At 41.2% G+C, this 22,657-nt stretch overlaps 1 protein-coding gene and 1 long non-coding RNA gene across 10 annotated transcripts in view; one reads left to right on the top strand and one right to left on the bottom strand.

Annotated features, from left to right (window-relative positions):
* Positions 1-4,970: 4,970 nt before the first annotated feature.
* On the bottom strand, positions 4,971-22,630 carry LOC133385338 (uncharacterized). Its single transcript, XR_009762854.1, has 3 exons — positions 22,258-22,630; positions 9,553-9,612; positions 4,971-7,186 (listed from the first exon to the last, which is right to left on the bottom strand). It is a non-coding gene; the product is annotated as an uncharacterized LOC133385338 (long non-coding RNA).
* Positions 22,024-22,657, top strand: part of BBX (BBX high mobility group box domain containing) — a 215,088-nt gene continuing 214,454 nt past the window's right edge. For 4 of the 9 annotated variants that reach the window (XM_061628137.1, XM_061628124.1, XM_061628133.1 and 1 more), the window contains exon 1: positions 22,260-22,549. The gene's annotated coding sequence lies outside the window, so the exon portion shown is untranslated. Of the gene's footprint in view, positions 22,166-22,259; positions 22,550-22,657 lie in introns of those variants that run through there. The other 5 variants (XM_061628132.1, XM_061628125.1, XM_061628127.1 and 2 more) reach the window with 3 other exon arrangements.

Here is a 22,657-nt window from a genome sequence, read left to right as displayed (position 1 = left end):
ATTGTGTAAGTTGCTTGGGGACCTTCAGGTATCAAGCGACTAATAAATCTAATAAATAACAACAACAACAATAAATTCCTGTTCCAAATGCTATGTAGCATGTAGTTCTGTGTCACAGGCACCTATTGGACTAGTGACAAGTAGACCTCTGCTTCCCAGCCTGCACTATTTTATGAACTGCACAAAGCAGCAAAGGTTTGCTGTGTGTGCATTCTCCCACTTGGCAAAAGTAGGACTGCAATGCTCATCCTGTTCTGTTTATATTTATTCATTTTTTAAACCTCACTCCCTTGCAATTTTAGGAAATTGTACTGGAAATTTAAAATTTATCTTTTAATTTTCTTGCTGTGTAGGCACTCTGCCAGTCTGTAATACCAGGACAGCCATACATACCCTGCACCACTTTCAGAGAAGAAGTTCTGAATACCAGCAGCAAGAATACCTACCACCACCCAGGAAAGAGATATACTGGTGCAGGATCAAAGCTTGTGTGAAAATAATGGTAAGCTAAAAATCCAGTTGTTTTTAATGCAGTGCAGGAAAACCTAAAATCTACCTTTTAAAAGTTTTGTCATCTGTGGGCACTAACAGTTGATGTAAAGCTGGTGGAAATTCTTAATTTTTCCACAGTCTCTCTCCAGGACAATTAGGCTGTGGGCTTGATCCAGTAGGACCATGGATTCATCTGATGCCAGGGTAAGGTAGGTATGAACATTTGGTCTATGGCTCTTTCTGGGAAGGAAACGTAGTATGTTTATGATTATTTGAGACAGTAAAAAAGTATTCTTTAACCAGAGCGTTACTGGTGGTAGTTTGGCTTGAAAACACTGGTAAAGAAACATGATAAAAAGGTCCAGCTGTTAATGACTTTAAATGGGGAAAAATAATGCTGTTGATCATTGGATATATCTTCCCTAAGGATGAAATATATATATATATATATATAGTCAAAGGCCAAGGAAAGAGCTCTATTTCCCTAGCCCCACCAGGGATTTCCCCAGCCTCAACCAGAGCATATTTGAATTAGTGTGGTGTAGTGGTTAAGGTGCTGGACTACGACCAGGGAGACCAGAGTTCGAATCCCCACACAGCCATGAAGCTCACTGGGTGACCTTGGGTCAGTCACTGCCTCTCAGCCTCAGAGGAAGGCAATGGTAAACCACCTCTGAATACTGCTTACTATGAAAACCCTATTCATAGGGTCGCCATAAGTCGGAATAGACCTAAAGGCAGTCCATCATCATCACTGTTCTCATAGTTTCTTTGATTTTGCAGTCCTGAGGTTAACAACGAAGATGGTTTGGTACTATCAACCTACTCATGCATTAAGATCTGCTGCAAGACCTTTCTTGATGTCGGGTTTCAGGACTTGTTTTGGCAAGGAAACAGCCTTGGTTGCCCTGTATGATGACCTCTGTCAGGAGAGAGACAGGGGGAGTGTGACTCTGTTGATTCTCCTTGATCTCTCAGTGGTTTTCAATACCATCGACCATGGTATCCTTCTGGGAAGACTGGCTGAGTTGGGAGTGACTGCATGGCGGTGGCTCCGCTCCTACTTGGCGGGTCGGCTCCAGAAGGTGGTCCTTGGGGAACATTGCTTGGCACCCTGGACTCTCCAGTATGGAGTTCCAAAGGGGTCAGTTCTGTCCCCCATGCTATTCAACATCTACATGAAACCGTTGGGTGCAGTCATCCGGAGCTTTGGAGTGTGTTGCCATCAGTATGCTGATGACACGCAGCTCTATTTCTCCTTTTCATCTTCTTCAGGTGTGCTGTCAATGTGCTGAACCAGTGCCTGGCTGCAACAATGGACTGGGTGAGGGCTAATAAACTGAGGCTCAATCCAGACAAGACTGAGATGCTGCTAGTGGGTGGTTCTTCTAACCGGATGGTGGATATCCAACCTATCCTTGATGGGGTTGCGCTCCCACTGAAGGAGCAGGTTCATAGCTTGGGGGTTCTCCTAGAACCATCTCTGTCACTTGAGGCTCAGGTAGCCTTGGTGGCACGGAGTGCCTTCTACCAACTTCGGTTGGTGGCTCAGCTCCAAGGGATAACCTCGCTTCAGTGGTCCATGCTCTGGTAACTTCCAAGTTAGATTACTGCAATGTGCTCTAAGTGGGGTTGCCTTTAAAGATGGTTCAGAAACTGCAGCTTGTGCAAAATTCAGCAGCTAGATTGGTAACAGGGACGAGATGGTCTGAACATATAAAACTGATTCTGGCCCGCTTGCATTGGCTGCCTGTATGTTTCTGAGCTCGATTCAGGGTGCTGGTTTTAACCTATAAAGCCTTACCCAGCTTAGGACCACAACACCTGATGGAACTCCTCTCCCAACATGAACCCACCCATACACTACGCTCAACATCTAAGATCCTCCTCCGGGTGCCTACTTGGGAGGGAAGCTGGGAGTCTGTCAACAAGGAAGAGGGCCTTCTCAGTGGTGGCCCCCAAATCATGGAATGATTTCCTTGACGAGGTGTGCCTGGCACCAACACTGTTATCTTTTCGGCACAAGGTCAAGACTTTCCTCTTCTCCCAGGCATTTTAGCATGTGTTTTTAAATTGTTTTTAATTTTTTTAAATTGTGTTTTTAAATTGTTTTTTTGTTTTAAAATTTGTACATTTGTTTTTAATGTTTTTAATTGCTGTAAACTGCCCAGAGAGCTTTGGCTATGGGGCGGTATATAAATGTAATAAATAAATAAATTGAAGTGCCTTTGTCAAAGGTATGGTATTTAACTGACAAAAAATAAATTGACTTTTTTTGACAGTGGCACCCCAAAGCATATGGAATGCCTTTCCTTCAGAATGTTGCCTGGAGCCCACGTTGCAACCTCCTTGGCACCATAATAAATAATAAAATTTTATTTATGAGTCGCCTATCTGGCCGAATTAACAGCCACTCTAGGCGACATACATCAATACAATAAAATACAATATAAAACAATGAGAGCCACAATCAATAATTAGACTAAACACTACAATTCTGATTAATAACAGTATTAAAAGCTAACCCACCCCAGGGATCCCATAGGCCTGCCTGAACAGCCAGGTCTTCAAGGCTCGGCGGAAACCTATCAGGGAGGGGGCATGGCGAAGGTCGAAAGGAAGGGAATTCCAGAGGGTGGGGGCCACAATCGAGAATGCCCTCTTTCTAGTCCGCACCAGCCTTGCTATTTTAACAGGATAAAATAATTTTGTTTACCCAGACTTTTTAACTTGTGTATATTTTAATTATGAATTATGTATCATATTTATGTTGCGATATAACCAACTGTACACTATCCTGAAATTCTAAATAGAATGAAGGGCGGTATAAAAATGTTTTATATAAATAAAGGACTAAAATGTCACAATAAGACAGATGATTTGGTATAAAAATTAAAATATTGCAATAATACAGGCTAAATTTGATATAAAATATCAAAAGGTACTAAAAGAGTGTATAATTTTTTTCCATAATGTGGTTTGTAAAAGGATTGCATAAAATTTAGGCAGATTTCAGAATGTGACATAATTTTTAGATCACGATCCTGGTGATAAGACTGCAGTGTTTTACTTGAATTCTGATTTGTTTGGTTTCAGCTGCAAGAATTATATAGCCATGAGAGTGGATGCATACTATAGCCAGCATGGATTTTTCACATTCCGCAATGTTAAATAGAAAATACCCCCATGCCATTCTGATGCTTCCCATAAGCTTATTTCAAAACAAAACCTTACAAAACTTATTGTCCTGAACCCAGAAACACTTGCTTAACAACCCTCTAAATTTTCATAGGCAATACAGTAAACAGAGAGAATCGAGAGTTCAACGTGTAAAAAGAGAGAGAGAAAGCCCAGACCCCTGTTGGACTTTTTTCTGTCAGTGGTCTCATAATTTGTTGAAATCAATTAAAAATCAACTATGTTCACAGAGGACCTGTAATCCTGTTACTGACCTTGCCCCATACTCTGAACTTCATCTTCTGCAGTTTAAAAGTTAAAAAAATGTCTGGCTGAATTTTAATTAGTTTAAGAAATTTAACATTAAATTCAATGATAAGCCCAGCAATGCTCAGTAAGAACTAACTGACAGTGTTCTAAAAGCCAAACTCACAGCTGCTTGGCTTGCCTAATCAGGGGGCCACACACAGGCAAGACATTGATTTCACTTTAGACAGTCATGGCTTCCCCAAAAGAATCCTGGAAAGTGTAGTTTGTGAAAGGTGCTGAGAGGAGACTCCTATTCCCCTGACAGACCTCCAGTGGCCAGAGTGGTTGAACAGTCAGCCACTCAGATTGAAGCTCTGTGAGGGGCACAGGGTGTCTCCTAGCAACTCTCAGCATCCTTCACTAACTCCACTTCCCAGGATTCTTTGGGAGAAGCCATGACTGTCTAAAGTGACATAAAGGTCTGATGTGGATATGGGCAGGGACAGCTTTGGTTTAAATTTGGGTGGGAGACTACATGTGCCTATTGTAGAATAAGAAGGTGGGGGAAACGCTGAAAAAGAATGATACTCCTCTCAATGATTTCCTTTTGGAAAGGAAAGGAGCTTCTCCTCTGTCCAGTGCCCACCTACTCAATCTCCACCCCTCCCCTCCCCCTCCCTCTTCCCCCCTCCCTGCTCCTCCCCCAGGTCAGTTTCGTCTATCCTAAGTATGATTGCACAGGGATAAATCCCATTGAACTCTATAAGCATGCAATCGATCAGACCTGCCTTTATCCTCCTTCCCCTCTCCTCTCCCTTCCTCCTCCCTTCTTCCTCCCCTCCCCCTTCTTTCTCCCCTGCCCACTCCAGTGCTCCCTCCCTTCCTCTTTTCCTCCTCCCCCCATCAGTTTTACATATGCCAAGCATGAGTGCAGGGGAATAAATCCCACTGAACTCAATAAGCATACAAATGATCAAACCTGCCCTCTTCCTCCCCGCTCCCATCCCCCTCCTCCCCTCTGACCTTTCTCCTCCTCCCCTTCCTATCTCCTGTGGTCAGTTTCACCTATCTTAAGCATGTTTATGGAAATGGACTGCCTCCAAGTCAATTCCGACTTATGGCGACCACATGAATAGGGTTTTCATGGTAAACCGTATTCAGTGGTGGTTTTACTTATTTTATTTTATTTATTTTATTATACTTTTATACCGCCCCATAGCCGAAGCTCTCTCGGCGGTATACAGTAACTAAAAACATTAAAACAAATGCAATTTAAAACAGATCTTATAAAAACAATTTAAAATACAATTTAAATTTAAACAGTATAAAACACATGCTAAAATGCCTGGGAGAAGAGGAAAGCCTTTACCATTGCCTTCCTCTGTGACTGGCCCAAGGTCACTGAGTGAGCTTCATGGCTGTGTGGGGATTTGAACCCTGATCTCCCAGGTTGTAGTCCGACACTCTAACCACTAAACCACACTGGCTCTCTTGCAGGGAATAAATCCCACTGAACTCAATAACCATGCAAATGATCAATCCATTCTCAGCAAACTTGCACAGGATCCTATTTCTTACCTCCCACATTAAAAAGTAAAGAAATTCACTAACAGGCAAAAAAACCTTGCGGCTGAAGAAAGTACATACAGCCAACAGATATTTCTATCAAACTTTTAAAAGCAGGAAAATTGGGCAGCTATAGTGAATGCACCAGGGGAGCAGGACACCTGACGTCCTCTCTGAGATATTGTTGTTAAGTGCCTTCAAGTCAGTTACGACTTATGGAAACCCTATGAATCAGCGACCTCCAATAGCATCTATTGTAAATTGTGGGTTGGTGGTTCCCGAGTTCGTATAATTGGTCAATTGCCTGCTTTGGATGGGGTTCTACTCCCTCTGAAAGAGCAGGTTCATAGTCTGGGGATGCTCCGGGATCCATCTTTGTCGCTAGAGGCTCAGGTGACCTCCGTGGCTAGGAGTGCCTTTTACCAGCTTTGGCTGGTAAAACAGCTGCGGCCGTTTCTGGACCTGGATAGCCTGACCACTGTTGTCCACGCACTGGTAACCTCCAGGCTGGATTACTGTAATGTGCTCTATGTGGGGCTGCCCTTGAGGTTGGTCTGGAAGTTGCAGCTGGGGCAAAATGTGGCGGCGAGACTGCTCATTGGGGCAAGTATTACCAATATGTCACCCCACTGCTGAAAAACTTGCACTGGCTGCCCATTTGCTACCGGGCCAAGTTCAACGTTCTAGTTTTGGTGTACAAAGCCCTATACAGCTTGGGACCAGGATACCTGAAAGACCGTCTTATCCCTTATATACACAGCCGATCACTGTGCTCTGCAGGTGAGGGCCTCCTGCAGATACCATTTTATCAGGAGGTCCGTTCTGCACAACACAGAAAACCGACCTTTAGTGTGGCGGCAGCTTTTGTTGTTATGTGCCTTCAAGTCGATTATGACTTATGGCGACCCTATGAATCAGTGACCTCCAAGAGCATCTGTCATGAACCACCCTGTTCAGATCTTGTAAGTTCAGGTCTGTGGCTTCCTTTATGGAATCAATCCATCTCTTGTTTGGTCTTCCTCTTTTTCTACTCCCTGCTGTTTTCCCCAGCATTATTGTCTTTTCTTGTGAATCATGTCTTCTGTGCAAAGTATGATAACCTCAGTTTCACCATTTTAGCTTCTAATTATAATTCTGGTTTAATTTGTTCTAACACCCAATTATTTGTCTTGTTCGCAGTCCATGGTATCTGCAAAGCTCTCCTCCAACACCACATTTCAAAAGAGTTGATTTTTCTCTTATCCATTGTTTTCACTGTCCAACTTTCGAGATCGGGAATACCATGGTCTGAATGATCCTGACTTTAGTGTTCAGTGATACATCTTTGCATTTGAGGACCTTTTCTAGTTCTCTAATAGCTGTCCTCCCCAGTCCTAGCCTTCTTCTGATTTCTTAACTATTGTCTCCATTTTGGTGAATGACTGTGCTGAGGTATTGATAATCCTTGACAAGTTCAGTGTCCTAATTGTCAACTTTAAAGTTACATAAATCTTCTGTTGTCATTACTTTAGTCTTCTTGACGTTCAGCTGTAGTCCTACTTTTGTGCTTTCCTCTTTAACTTTCATCAGTATTTGTTTCAATTCATTACTGATTTCTGCTAGTAGTATGGTATCGTCTGCATATCTTAAATTATTGATATTTCTCCCTCCAATTTTCACACCTCCTTCATCTTGGTCCAATCCCACTCTGTATGATTATGTTCTGCGTATAGATTAAACAAAAGGAATTGAAACAATAAAATTATTGGCAAAAATAGTTAAAGACAGGTATTTAAAAACATCCAAAATAATAAAACCAACTATGAGTTCTCTCATAGCTGCCTCTCCAGTCCTAGCCCTCTTCTAATTTCTTGACTATTGTCTCCATTTTGGTTAATTACTGTCCCAAGGTATTGATAATCCTTGACAAGTTCAATGTCCTTATTGTCAACTTATATTGTTACAACTTACAACTTATATTGTACTGCCCTACAAATTTGTAAAAATACAAACACAATTTGGGTTAGTCTTTCACAGTCCAATCCACTTCCTGTGTAGCTTGGAAAAATTTGGCAACATGTGCCTCTGAGCAATAGCGCAGCAATAACAAAGTACAAGTTAGTTTGTAAAACAAGTGAGTTGGAAAAGGTATGTTTTTCAGGCCTTCTTAATGTTTTGAATCATGGGAGGCCATCACAGATCCACTGGCAGAGAGCTGCAAAGCCATGGGGCACCATGGAAAAGGTGCTCTCCTTCATGGCCACCAACCTCATGAGGTGGACACATGAGGAAAGCCTTTGTTGTAGATCTCAATGTGCAGGCTGGCTGATACAGGAGCAGGCGGTGCATCAAATAACTTGGACCCAAGTAGTGGATTATTCATAAAAATGTTTCATTCTGATAAGTGAGTGTCAATGAATGTCCACAATTTGTGAAGATTAGGATTACAGTTCCCCTGTTTTTCTGCTTGCAAATTTCTGTCTCCCCTAAAAAAAGATATGCTTGTAGTTGCCATGCCTACTAAGTGATATAATTAAGTTACATTTTCCTTATAGAAAGTTTTTAAAAAGTCTCCTAATAGAGGCTGCATTTTCAAACTAAGTTTGTTAATGTAAGGCTTGTTACATACACTGTCTTATGTGTGTGTCATTATCCTTACTTAGTTTTGGCAGAATTTACATTTACATCCGGTTCTATCCCAATGCCTGCATACTCAGAGTACATATCACAGGGAGGTAAAGCAGCAGCACAAGTTAAACACTAGGGCTGTGCATGGAAACCCCCGTCCCCACCAATGTGATTCATGGGCCGGATTTGTACCGCACTGATGTATGTAATATTACACTGTATTTGTCCTGTTTTTACAATACCTGTGTACAATGTACTGGATTATGTACGATGTATTCACAAGACCTACTGATATAAACACACAAGATAATGTACTGATAAAGACACACAGAAAACAAAACATAACTAAATAAACTGTACCTAAAAACTAGAGCCAAAACTGGGGGGAGGGGGGGTACCAGGCCATAGTCAAGGAAATTTTTTAAAAAAAAATAAAGATGATGCTGGGATTGATTGGGAAAGGACAGAAAACAAAGGTATAACTCTGGATAGGGTAACAGTGAAGGGGAAAAACCCCACAAGTGCCACTAAAATGCACCAAACACTTTCTAAGAGATAAAACTTATAAAACAGCTGTGCATTTTAAGAATTTACCAACCCTCCCCCAAGCATTCTGAATGCAGACTGTTGGGTGGAGTGAGATTCTAGGCATGCAGCTCTCAGTAAGAAAACTCTAGTTTCCCTCTTCTCCCTCCCCAAAGTACTTTGACTGGAGAGTGTGGGGTGGGGTGAGATTCTAGTCCTGCAGCTCCCAACAAGTAAAGCCCACCTCCCCTCCTCCACGATGGTGTTCTCTTTATATGTTGTTGTAATTATTAATTGTAACAGGTTTGAGACAGTCTGTCTGGCTTACTGAGTGTTTTGAGCTACAGTTCAGCTACAAATCAATTACAGTTGACCTGACCCACTCTGTAGCTATCTGTAGCTGCCTCAAGCCTATTTGGATAGGACACAAAGCAGTCCAATTCAGTTCTGGATTCAGCCAAATCCAGGGCACAACCCTGTTAAACACACACAGATTAGCAAAGAATGGATGCTAATTAGTCTCTAATTGAGGCAGGAATGAAGGGTGCAAGTCAGAATTGCTAGAAATCAGACACAACACTTTGGAAGTACATATGTTGTTGCAGCAACAGGTACAACTGGGCTGAGGTCTCACTATGAATCTGAAAGAACCCCATTATTTCCCTTCTGGTCTCTGTTAACTCATTCCCCAAGTACCAATATTCCCACTGCCGCAACTTAGATCATGCTTACCGTTAATATGGCAGTGTTTACTAGGCAAGGTAAATTGATATTCTCCCAAATAACAATTCAGTGCAGTTCAGCTGGGTCTGGACATGTGGGGAAATCTTCCAAACAAAGTAGAAAGAATTGTGTCGAAAGAACACTTTTGAGCATGGAAATCAGTCTTCTGAACACTCATGATGCATGTAATTTTTATGACTCAACCTATCTTACCTCAATTCACATTTTTTGGTTCCCAGTTCTAAGACTGAAACAATTCAATGAAGTTGAATCCTGTAAATAAATGTAATAAATACTGTAAATAAATGTTGTTGTTATGTGCCTTCAAGTCAATAAACAAACATTTTGAACCTTTATCAGGCTATGTCGGCTTGAGTCACAATTCCTTCAGATTACTCCGAGTCTGAACCACAATTTCTGCACATTGTAGACCTGATATGGTGCATTTATTCCACATGTCAGAAATTTGTTAAGAGCTTTTACAGTACTGTGCATATATTAAAAATGGCAATTTGTAACATGGATGTTTGAGGAATTTGATATTTGCTAATTCCTATATGAAACCTGCATGTCTTGGACTAATGTGTGGTTGAAACCAAGCTATACATTATATTTTTTTCCTTCTCCTAATGTTGTCTTGGAAGTTTTATATATCAAAATATGTACTGAAAGATTATTTTGAGAAAAATACACTTTAATATGTATTTTGAGATTAAATATGCATTTGAATATGTATTTTGAGAGAAATACATGTGTTTTGAGATAAAATAACCATTTAAGTTTTATTTTAAAAGATTGTTTTTTTAAAAAAAAACCACACACCACGGATTAATGGGAAAACAGAATGGAATTATGGATAAAGACATAAAATATGTTCAGACTGGGGAAAAGACAGATTCAGCCATATCTACTTTCTACTAACTTTGGCACTTACCACCACATCAGAGTGGCTAATTGACCCAAAGATTGACTTATCTTGGGCTAAGGTTGTAGTAGCAACCTGAAAATCACTAGCCCAGGGGTTCCCAAACTGTGGTTCGCAAGCTTCATTCAGGTGGTTCATGACATATCTACATTAAATATTCATACTGATTTTTAATTCTATTTTATTTCTTATATTGCATCATATTGTCACATGTAAATAAAATGTTACATATTGACAAAATAAGCAGGACTGTGGATATGCCATGTAACTGGGAGAAAGCACTCTACAAATAAAATAAACACTCCTCTGGCAGCCTTACAGTCTCCCTTCTTTAAGCACACAATGGCCTTTAATGTAGCTGGCCATGGTAGGCCTACAGGCTCAGGCAGCAGATGGATGGCTAATGCTTCACATCTCTCATCATAAAGCATGCAGCACTATCCTGAAAGATCACGGTACTACAGAACCACCAATGGTCACCTCTGCCCCAGGCAATGTGAGAAAGGGGTAGAATAATGAAGCATCTCATAAACGCCTCAATGAATTTAATAAGCTTCAATTTGTGAGCAGAATCCTCTTTGTTTAGAAAAGAAACTGATGTCATAGCGAAATGAAGATACTGTAAAGGACGAGAGAAAATATAGGCAGTGAAGTAGGATACACTACAATAGCATATCTTCCAACTGTACCTATTTAACAGTTAATAGTTACATTATATAGTTATAATAGGTGTAGCATATCTATAACTTTTGTGTATAACTTAGTGCGCTAACTTAATGAGGAAATTATACAGCCACGAGAGTGGCTGTATACTAGTCAGCGGGGATTTTTCACATTCCGCAATGTTAAATGGAAAATACCCCCCATGCCATTCTGAGGCTTCCCATAAGCTCATTTCAAAACTAAACCTTACAAAACTTATAGTCCTGAACTCAGAAACGCTTGCTTAACAACCCTGTCAATTTTCATGGTGATACACAAAACAGTCAGAGAGAATCGAGAGTTCAAAGTCTAAAAAGAGAGAAAAAAACCTCAGAGCCCTTTCGGACTTTTTTCTCTGAGTTCTCATAATCTGTTGAAATTCATTAAAAATGAGCCATGTTCACAGAGTACCTGTAATCCTAATACTGACCTTGCCCCATGCTCTGACCTTCATCTTCTGCAGTTTAAAAGTTAAAAAAATGCCTGGTTGATTTTTAATTAATTTAAGAAATTTTGGCTGGAAGCATATTATAACGCGGGGCATGCTCAGTAAGGACCAGCTGTCAGTGTTCTAAAAGCCTCACAGCTGCTGGGCTTGGCTAATCAGAGGGCCACACCCACACCAGACTTGATTTCACTTGAGACAGTCATGGCTTCCCTCAAAGAATCCTGGGAAGTGTAGTTTGTGAAGGGTGCTGAGAGAAGACTGCTACTCCCTTGAGAGAAGGGTTTAACAGTCAACCACTCTGATTAACGGTCTGTGAGGGGAACAGGGCGTCTCCTAGCAACTCTCAGCACCCTTCACTAACTACACTTCCCAGGATTCTTTGAGAGAAGCCATGATTGGCTTTGAGCCATGGCTTTGAGAGAAGCCATGATAAATTGTTTTAAATTGTTTTTAAAAGATGTGTTTTTAAACTTGTATATTTGTTTTTAATGTTTTTAGTTATTGTAAACCGCCCAGAGAGCTTCCGCTATGGGGCGGTATATAAATACACTAAATAAATAGATAAATAAATAATGACTGTCCAAAGTGTAATAGAGGCCTGGTGTGGATGTGGCCAGGGACAGCTTTGTTTTAAATTTTGATGGGAGGTAGGGTTGCCAGGTTCAGGGCCTGAGGCTGATCCTGTATCTTTAGGAGAAGAGAAAGCCAAGTGTCGGTGTTCTTGCAACATTGTAATGGGAAAAACCACAAGGTAGAATTCTCCCTTCCCCCTGCCCAACTGTGAAAGATACAGAAGACGTCTTGGTTGCCAGGCCCAGCCTGGTCAGTTTTACCTATCCTAATCATGATTGCATAGGAGTATATCTGATTCAACTCAATAATCATACAAATGATCAGACCTGCCTTTTCCCTCCTTCCCCTTTCCTCTCCCTTTCTCCTCCCCTCTTTCTTCTTCCGCCTTCCCTGCCCACTCCAGCCCTCCGTCCCTCCCCCCCAGTCAGTTTTACCTATCCTAAGCATGATTGCACGGGAGTAAATCCCACTGAACTCAATAAACATGCAAACGACCACATCTGTCCTTCTTCTCCCCTCCCCCTCCTGCCTGCTCCCCTCCCAGTCCTCCTCTCTGCCTTTCCAGCCCTACCTCCTCCCCCTCCTCCCTTCCCCATCCCCTGTGGTCAGTTTCACCTATCCTAAGCATGATTGCCTGGTGTGTGTGTGTAAATCCCACTTAACTCAATAAGCATGCAAATGATCAATCCATTCTCAGCAAACTTGCACAAGATCCCATTTCTTACCTCCCGGATTAAAAAGCAGGGAAATTCACTAATAGGCAAAAAACCTTGCAGTTTAAGAATGTACCTATAGTCCACAGATATTTCTACCAAACTTTAAAAAGCAGGGAAATTGGGCGGCTATAGTGAATGCACCAGGGGAGCAGGAGACCTGAACTCCTCTCTGAGATATTGTACTGCCCTACAAAGTTGTCAAAATGCAAACACAATTTGGGTTGGTCTTTCACAGTCCAATCCACTTTCTGTGTAGCTTGGAAGAATTTGGTAACATGTGCCTCTGAGCATATGGTGAGTGGTGGCAACACCTGCCATCTCCAAAGATGGAGAATTATATTTTTGTATGTTTGTTGGTGTTCTTCTTACTTTAGTGAATTATATAGAAACACAAATATGGATTATAGTGTTTTAGGTCTGTCCTTAATATCTGAAACTGGAGTTCCAAATAATAGGCAGGCACTAGGAATCATTTAACAAATGTTGCTGAATAAATCATCCTTCCACAACCTGGTGCCACTCTTACAGTACTTATTTATTTTTTTATTTCTATCCCACCTTTTCTCCCAGTAGGAGCCCAGGGCAACATTCATATGTTTTGGCCTATACTTCTCATAAGCTCCAGCCAAAAGGAAAGTTTGGGAGGAAGGCTGGAAAAAGTAAGCAAGGCACAAGCCTACAAGGGGTTGTGAACTGATGATCCAAAGCAGAGATGAGGACCGTGTGGCCCTCCAGAGACTACAACTCCAATCAGCTCCAGTCCAGGCAGCATGGCTAGTGTAAAGGGAAGATGCAAATTATTGTCCAGTAATAATCTGGAGGGCCACAGGTTCCACATCCCTAATCTAAAGAATGTAAAGCAGCCTGATCATTGCTACCCAACTCTGAACAAAATAAAGAACTGCAAAAAGGCCACACACCACAACCGAGAAAGCCTCCTTGCCCCAGATCTGCTTATCTGACTGTTCCTGGCCCTATAAAAATCTTCCATGTCAGGTCTGCCTGCTGGTTTGAGAGAACAGATGATTCTGCTCTTGCTGGAGACAGATTGTCTTTGGTTTTGTCTTGACTTGCCCTCAGTTGCATAGATGAATCTGACAATATTTTTTTTAGAAAAAGCCAACAACGTTACAGTGAAATATAATATTTCAATTTAGTTGTGGCAATAGATTATCATCATCATCAGAATTTATTACCTGCCCTTCACCCAAAAGTTCCAGAGTGGGTGATGCTTCTGTTCTTTATTGTTCTATTTGTGTTACTTGTATTTCTAACAATAAAATTTAGCAAGTGTATTTAAATATAATAAGTTTAAAAGGGGAAATGTAAGTTAAATCTAATATATATATAATTTCAAGTCTTTTTTAACAAACAGAGAAAAAACTAACTTGATCAAGCTGAAGAGAAAGCAAGATTCTGACTTAGCTAATGCTGTTCAGATCTATGCAGGAGGAAAGCATTCTAGGTAGAATCTGCATGTATCTCAACCTTTGCTAGCATGTTGTTTCCTTTAATACTAGCATTTCTAAAAAACTACAACAGCTAACCAAAAGCATTCATCTTCCTGGTAAAGGACGGTCCCCAGAAAAATGTCACTGAGATGATGTGTTCTGGACTTTCAGCCATAACTTGTAATCACAGGTAGAGCATAGCATGACTCTCAAATTAACAGGCGTTTGCCCTTCCTTCAATATATGTACCATCCCATGTGTCCCGTCTCCACAGTAATTTCTACAGGATTCCATCTGGTGCTAAGTTTTGCCCAATTAAGGACCAGGCAGTAGCCCTTACTTTCTCTACCTGGTCAAGCAGCTCCATATACAGGGACAGCATAGCATTTCCATAACCAGCTGCCCTTTTTGCTGCTATGATCAACCTGCAATTGTCCCTGGGTAATCCAAGTTTCTTAAAAGAATGCATGGTACGGAGAAAGTGGATAGGAATATATTTATTCTGCCTTGTCTAGCAAGCCAGTGTGGTGTAGTGGTTAAAGTGCTGGATTACGACCTGGGAGACCAGGGTTCGAATCCCCACATAACCATGAAGCTCACTGGATGACGTTGGGCTAGTCACTGCCTCTCAGCCTCATGAAAACCCTATTCATAGGGTCGCCATAAGTCAGAATCGACTTGAAGGCAGTACATTTACATTTTTTGCCTTGTCTAGCACAACTCAGGACTTCATGGCTGGATGCCATTGACCCAACACTGCTGACTTCATGTTCTTGCCTGGGCGGATATGGGGAAGGGGACATTTCTTTGATTCCTTTGTCATAGTCTGATCTCTTTCATGTGAAGTTTAAACTTGAACAATTATTTCATGCACCTATTAGAATAGCCACCCTGAAATGCAGATGGAATATGAGAGAATTCTGAGTTTTCTCATCGGTTTACAGGTGCTCTGTTCAAGCCCTAATCACTCTGTAGGATTTGGCATACTGCTCTTTCCTAAGTGCCATTTAATACTGAGCAGAATCTGATCACCCATTATTTTAAATAAGCTGCAGACCATAATGCAAGCGTCAAGAAACTCTTATGAATCTGACCAAACACATATAAGACTCTGTCTTTGAACCCATTCTATGGTGGTGATAGCAGTAAAGAAACAATAATTTTCCGCCACTATCAAGTCGAGGCAGTGCTATTCAGTAGGTTTTCAAGTTAGTTTGAAGCTTTATCCAACTTAGGGTAGAGACATGCTTGTGGTTGTGCTGGGTTCAGTGCTTGTCCATTTCTTTTGACTGAAGCCAGAGACATACAATGGTAGTCAAACTCTGCCCCTTTTTACTCAAAAACCTAGGGAAATGTAGCTCCAGCGCATTTCTCCGAGAAATCAGCTTCACACAGAAATCAAAACTGTTTGGTAGATCAATCATTGCCACTCCATGGTGTGTCCAATGAAAATGCTTTGCTGTAGATTGATTAGAGACAGTGATTGGCCTAGCGCTTTGCTCGGGGTGGTCCTAAAAAGTCAGAGATCAGCAGCAGGGAAGTGTATCCAGCCATGAGCAAACACATTTTAAATTGCTGTCCTAAGCTCCTGCTGGGAGGAAGGGTGGTATATAAATAAGTAAATAAATAAATAAATAAAATGCATTTTAAACTGAAGCCAGAGAAAATGGTCTGGCTGCTTTTGAAGCAGCTAGTGTAACTGCATCCTTAGTGTGGAAAATTACGTAAAGGAACATTTTGTGGACTGCTATGACCACTTGGATGATAAAATAATTTGTATCCAGCTCAGCCTAAAGGCTATTATTTCTGTTCAGCCGATGAATATGTCCAAGGCCCACTCTGGTCCTGTTTTGTTGGATAAATGATTAAGTTTTGTGACCTATGAATGGAGTGCTTGATGGAGTGCTGCCTACCTCTTGTCTTGACCCTTATTCTTTGTGCTTTATATCTAGTAGAAAGGGTTGACTGGCTGAGTCCAGGATATTATTAGTATCTCCTAACGAGAGGCAATGATCTTGGCTGCCCTAAAGTAGATGGTCATGAGACAGCTTTTTAAGAAATCCTCTGGATCCCAAGGACTGTAAGCATTGATTGGTTGCAAATATGCCTTTCCTGGGCAAGTACCTTGAGAAGGTGGTTGCTACACAACTCCACACGCACTTGGATTAAACTGATTATCTGGATTAATTTTTATCTAGTTTCAGGGTTGGCTTCCGCACCCTTTGGCATGATTTTCTAGAAAGTTATCCTGGACTTCTTGGAGCCTTTTGGTATCATTGACTTTGATATGTGTTTGCATAGTCTGGCTTGGGAACTGGGGATGCTATTGTGATGGCTCCTCTCCCATCCAGTGGCTAAGTCCATAAGACACTGCTCAGAGATGAGTTCCATGGCTTTTATGCTATGACGTCCCACAGGGTTCCAGCTTGTCTCCAGTTCTGTTTCATATATATGAAATTGCTGGGTGAGATTGTTTGGAGGTTTGGAGTGTGGTGCTATAGGTTGCTAACACCAAACTCTACTTATTTTTCATCTGATTCAGGTGACTCTGGTGTGAACTAGCAAGGCCCTTCTTGTGCTGTTATTTATTTACTTTTTACTGCTCTTATCTGGCTGGCAGAATCCAATGTCTTAAGAAATTGAATCTGACAATATTGCTATTAAGTATAAAATTTTGCTAACTATCAGAATTTCAATCTTGTGGGACTGAGGAAATGTTGTATAATGTAGCTCACTTAAAGACACCTGTTTTGAACTTAAGAAATTCCATTGTCAGTCTCTAACATCTGTGGTTAAAGGGTCTCATACAGTAGGTTTGACTTTTGCCCCAAGCCCTGGGAATTAATAGCTGGTCAAGGGTGATATGACAGGGCTAGGTGCATCATTAGTCTGTTCAGAATGGCAGCTTGGTATATTCTGAAATTATGACATCAAGATGTGGAAATGTGCTTTTTTGATTCTAAAGAAATGCTTGAAGTTAAGAACATAAGAAGAGCCTGCTGGATGAGGCCAGTGGCCCATCTAGTCCAGCATCCTGTTCTCACAGTGGCCAACCAGGTGCCTGGGGGAAGCCCGCAAGCAGGACCCGAGTGCAAGAACACTCTCCCCTCCTGAGGCTTCCGGCAACTGGTTTTCAGAAGCATGCTGCCTCTGACTAGGGTGGCAGAGCACAGCCATCATGGCTAGTAGCCATTGATAGCCCTGTCCATGAATTTGTCTAATCTTCTTTTAAAGTCATCCAAGCTGGTGGCCATTACTGTGGCTTGTGGGAGCAAATTCCACAGTTTAACTATGCACTGAGTAAAGAAGTACTTCCTTTTGTCTGTCCTGAATCTTCCAACATTCAGCTTCTTTGAATGTCCACGAGTTCTAGTATTATGAGAGAGGGAGAAGAACTTTTCTCTATCCACTTTCTCAATGCCATGCATAATTTTATACACTTCTAATGTTTCAGAAATTATTGGCAAGGCATGTCACCAGTCCCCATGGAGATGGCTCATTTATTTGACTTGCTCACTATCATAATATGAATTTGTTCCTATAATACTAGACAAATATACTATTTTCCTCTGAGAAATGTCACAGAATATGTGAAACAGTGCCCTGGTTCAGATATATCCATTGTTTAGCATTACTTGCATGAGCTTGCACACTCGCCTCTCTTCTCATTTCAGTCAATCAGTCAGTATTTATACCTCACCTTTCCTCATATCGTACAAGGGTTTACATCAAGTCTGAGTCCCTGATTCTGCTCAAGGACAGCTGCCTCTAACTAGTTAAAGCTCACCTGTCTTTTACAAGATGGTTCAGAGTATAGTATCTGGAACACTGTCCATAAGGATCACTAATAGAACGTAAGTTTTACATGAACTTACCAAAATGGTGAAATACATCTATGATATGCATTGTTGCAAATAAATCTGAACAAAGAAACTAAAAATGGAGAAAAGGAAAAAATCAAGGTCTTTTCCCCTCACCCTTCTTCAAACCATCTTATTTTTGGGGTGATTCTGTATCTGTATAACCATCATGACAATTTTACATAACCTTGATTTTTAAAATGCAGGCACTCAAGTCAAGTTATCACATCAATGCATTTTAGAGCATCGCTTGATGTCTCATATTGTGTGAAGCCAGAGTAAAGGCACGACTGATGTTTTCTTCTCACAAATATTAACAATTGCAAACTACATGATGTTTCAATAAAATAAAAGCATCTTAAAAACAATTATGTAATTAGAATCATAGGAGAGTTGGAAGGGGCTTATAAAGTATCGAGTCCAACCCCCTGCTCAATGCAGGAATCCAAATTAAGCCATACCTGACAGATGATCATACTACTTACTACCTACACATACATAATACAAACACTTTTGCAAGTTGGACTGCAATTGAAATATTTAATACAAATTTAATTAAATTCTTAGAACACTGGGGATGACCATTAAGTTAAAAATTAGTTTATTCTCCAATTTATCAAACATACACTACAGCCCTAAGCCCCTGATCTAGAGACATTTGGGGTAGCCATACTGGTCTGCTGAAGAAAAAAAGTCTTTTTATTTTTTGGTAAAACGTATATTTTTTTTATAGTTAAAGAGGTATCTAAATTTTGTTAAATAAAATCAGTAAATATTTGATGTGGCATACGCTTCTGCAGACCAGAGCCCATTTAAGATTTTTAAGACATCTCAAGACTTTACTGGATTTTATCTATAGAAACAAAGGTGTGCACTCCTTGGAAACTGCCTACACATATGGAATTTGCCACGATCAATGTTCTGCATGAAAGTCAAAGTAACATTCTGTAATAATTACATGGTGTAAATTTGCCTTTTTTTTCCAGCCTGGTTCTAAGACATAGAAATTTAACAGAGCAGTAGTACAATCCTGTGTATGTTTACTTACAAGTAAATCTTACTGTGTTCAACAGAGCTTACTCTTGAATAAGTGACATAGGCTTGCAGCCTAGGGCTCCAATCCTATATCCAGTTGCCTGTAAGCCCCACTGAACTTTCTTCTGAGTAGACATATATAGGGTTGCACTATAAACGTTTATTCACTCTATGTACAGAACTTCATCTGCTACTTGTATATCAATTTTAAGTTAATTATCATGTTAACTGTCACTTCTATGCACACTACCACCCCACCACCACCTAAAAAGACAAAGCACTCCTTGCCCCAAAGTGCTTTTTAATTCAAACCACTGTTGTGTAACACACCTTTATTAAAATGGTAGCTCATGGGTCTTCATAAGCTTTAATGTGACAATGGCCTTGCCTGTAATCTCATTTTTCCTCTATCTTTCTGTGGCCCTCATTGCTATGTAGATATAAAACTAACCTTTCTGAGTGCATGGTCTGGGTACATTTTTATTGTCTACAAGGATGGAATGATGTTCTTCATATTCCAAAATAGAAAGAGATGTACTCTCAGGAGCACTCAGAAGGGCAGAAATACAAGTACCTCCATCACAATTCTGCCTCACATATGAACGAGTACTGTTGAAGGTGTATACCTAAAGGTCCAAAAATGTACATTAGGTACACCCAAGTTGTGCCCAGTTGACTTTTTAATTTTAATTTTCTTTAAGAAAGCAGATCCCTGTGTCACATCACAAATTATGTTTGAAAATCCCCTCTGTTTCGAGCTCTTTTCTCGGTTATTTGGAGGGTTTCCTTCGGATGCATGGACCAATTGTGCAGTTCTATGGAGTCCAACTAGAATTCACACATGTGCCAAATGCATGTTTTGAATAATTTTATCATACAAGTACAGGTCAGGGAGGTGGGATTAGCTGGACTCCTTGCTAACTGTGGCAAAATAATTGTTTGCTGGGCATAATTTGTGATTTGGCCTATAGCATTGTTTGAAGTGATGAGAAAAGCCCTGATTGTGGAGCCATTTGTGCTCCCTATGGCTTCCAGTCTTCCTTATGCTTGGCTACTGATTACTTGGGCATTCCTTGTCTGTGGGGGAAAAAAAGCAACTCAGCACAAAATTCTGTATTCTGAAAAACTACCTTAAATAAATTTGCAACTGAACAAAATTATATAAGGCATGGAAATAAAATAAAAACAGTCACAAAATGTGCCTATTTTATTCTACTAAGAGAATCAGCCAAGTTATAGAAATGAGAACTTTTAGTAGGAAAATTGGGTTGCTTCTCATTGCCCCCTCCCTTTTTAAGATTCTGAAAGGGAAATGAGAATGAAGGAGCCAATGAACAGGCATATATTTGGAAGAAAAACCTGTGAATTTTGGAGCTGATTTGATTCCTAGGTCTTCTCTAGGTGTGTGTCTACTGGTTACTCCATAACATTTGTGTGTGTGTATCATCAGAAGAATTTGTGACTTTGCAGTTGACATCCCATCTTTACAATGTAAGAGGAATGACTGGCAAATATTGGGCATGAAAAATGTTGGTTATTATTATTTTTTAAATGTAAGACTATGAAAGCCTTTCAGAAACCATGGCAGTAGTTGCTTCTATATATCATGCACTTTAGCATAAGATGGAGAAAAATGAATGCCACAGGATTTTCGCCCATCAAACAAGTGCACCACATCATATAATATTGGCCCTTTAAAAAAAAGGGTGGGGAGAAGAAGCCTTGTTGTAGACATACATCAACTGGATTCTCATTGTCAGCTACACTTGTGATGCCAAGGTTATAGTTGTATCATATGTACATGCCATGCATAAATCAAACAAGTGTGGTGTTCAAGCATACATCCACGCCATCCTGCACATGAAGCCAGACAGTTAAACAGAGCTTCAAAACTTCTCAAGGAACAGACATGTAGCTATGGGCCATACTGTCACTCCTGAGTAGTTGTAATGCTTTATTACAGCTTCCAGAGGACCAGCCACATTAGTCTGTTGCACCAAAAAGTCTTTTGGCACCTTAAATACTAACTACTGTAATTAATTGTGGTATAACCTTTCGTGGTTTAAATATTCAGCATGATGCATGGAAGCAGCTAGTGCAAGATTCATCTTATGAAGTATGCTCTAGTCCACAAAAGGTTATGCCATGAGTTGTCTTTAAGGTGCCACAAGATCCTTGTTTTATTACACTTATGCATTCTAGTAATAATTCAAAGGGAAAATCTCAGTATTAGCTTTAGAAACATTTTGGTGTGTTGTTGTTAATTGATAAGGTTTTAGCAACTGGCTAATTTAGCTAGTAATTTAGTTTTTCAGCTGAGTGCCCTCCCCCGACCCCCATCTGGAGTCGTTGAGCTGCCTTTGTGTAGGTAAGCATTTATTCCTCAATTAGGCAGTGCCCCTAGACAGGTATTTTCGGGCGTTGTAAACTTCTCTGTTAGGCATTCTTGGCCTCTCCGTGGGCTTAGCCTAGCTAACAACCAAATCATCATCAGCCACTGAAATTCTGCCCCGTGGCAATTGTCTACCAGCAAATCGTCACACAAAGCCCTGCTTTTCCGAGGGGCGCTGCACACCGGCAAACGAATACCCCACTTGTACGTCCAGCGGAGTTGGGAGTTTATGACCATAGAAACCCTCCCATGTCAGTTAATGGACACCAGTTTCGGGCATTTTTTGCACTAGCGCGGCGGATCTGCCTTTCTTTTTTTCAAAACCTGAGTTTGTTCTTCCCTTCTACCTGCCCTCCTTAGAAAAGCTGCCTACAAGTCTTGAACCACTGATTTAAAAGACACGTGATAATATTTGCGGGTGTGAGTTTGTGCACGCGCTCGTGTGTGATGTGTGTGTGTGTGTGAGAAAGAGAGAGGTTGCGTGCGTTTCTCTTTGGGTGTAACAGGCGAGCTGTATGGCTGGCCAACCTGTCTCTCAGTCCCCAAGCCAATGGCAGGCTGCCTTATATAAAAATGAATGTTTTCAGTCTCTTCGGCTTGCATGTACTGTATGTGGAACAGTGTACAGTGGGCTCTGCTGAGAGCTTCTCTCTTCACTTTCACATAAAGAAAAACTGACTGGCCACTGCCGCCAATACACACACACACACAGACACAGTCGGAGGTAAGTGCACAACAAGCCCCAGCCTCCCCCTTTCTCCTCCTTGGAGAAAGGGGGCGCCTCTTCCCAACACTTCCCTTTCTATTATTACTCACTTAAAAGCATTGGGGCAGCCCCCAAGGACTCTTCTAGCAGCAGCAGCAGCCGCCGCCTCCTCAACCGGCAGGGTGGACTCTTAAGAGGAAGGCGCAGACCTTTCGACGTCCTCTGCCTGCTACTGCTGCTACCGCCGCCGCCACCACCACAATTCCCATTCACTTTTCCTGCCTCAACGTTCGCCTCAAACTTTGGATGGGGGGGAGAAAGAGAGAAGGTCAGTGGTCTCCAACCTTATGGGAGTGAAAGCAGAGATAGCGGGCAGGAGGGAGAGAGAGGAGGAGGAAAGAGGTGAGTTGTAATGCTATGCTATGCATTGGGAGGGAAGCCGGGGGGGGGGGGAACAGCACCAACCCAAGGGTAGGCCAGCCAGTGCCAGGCTGCGTTTGAAACCAGCAC

The sequence above is a fragment of the Rhineura floridana genome, chromosome 5 (assembly GCF_030035675.1).
Source record: "Rhineura floridana isolate rRhiFlo1 chromosome 5, rRhiFlo1.hap2, whole genome shotgun sequence".
Classification (NCBI taxonomy): domain Eukaryota; kingdom Metazoa; phylum Chordata; class Lepidosauria; order Squamata; family Rhineuridae; genus Rhineura; species Rhineura floridana.
The sequence above is the reverse complement of the archived record's forward strand: the minus strand, read 5'-3'. Positions and strand labels throughout refer to the sequence as shown.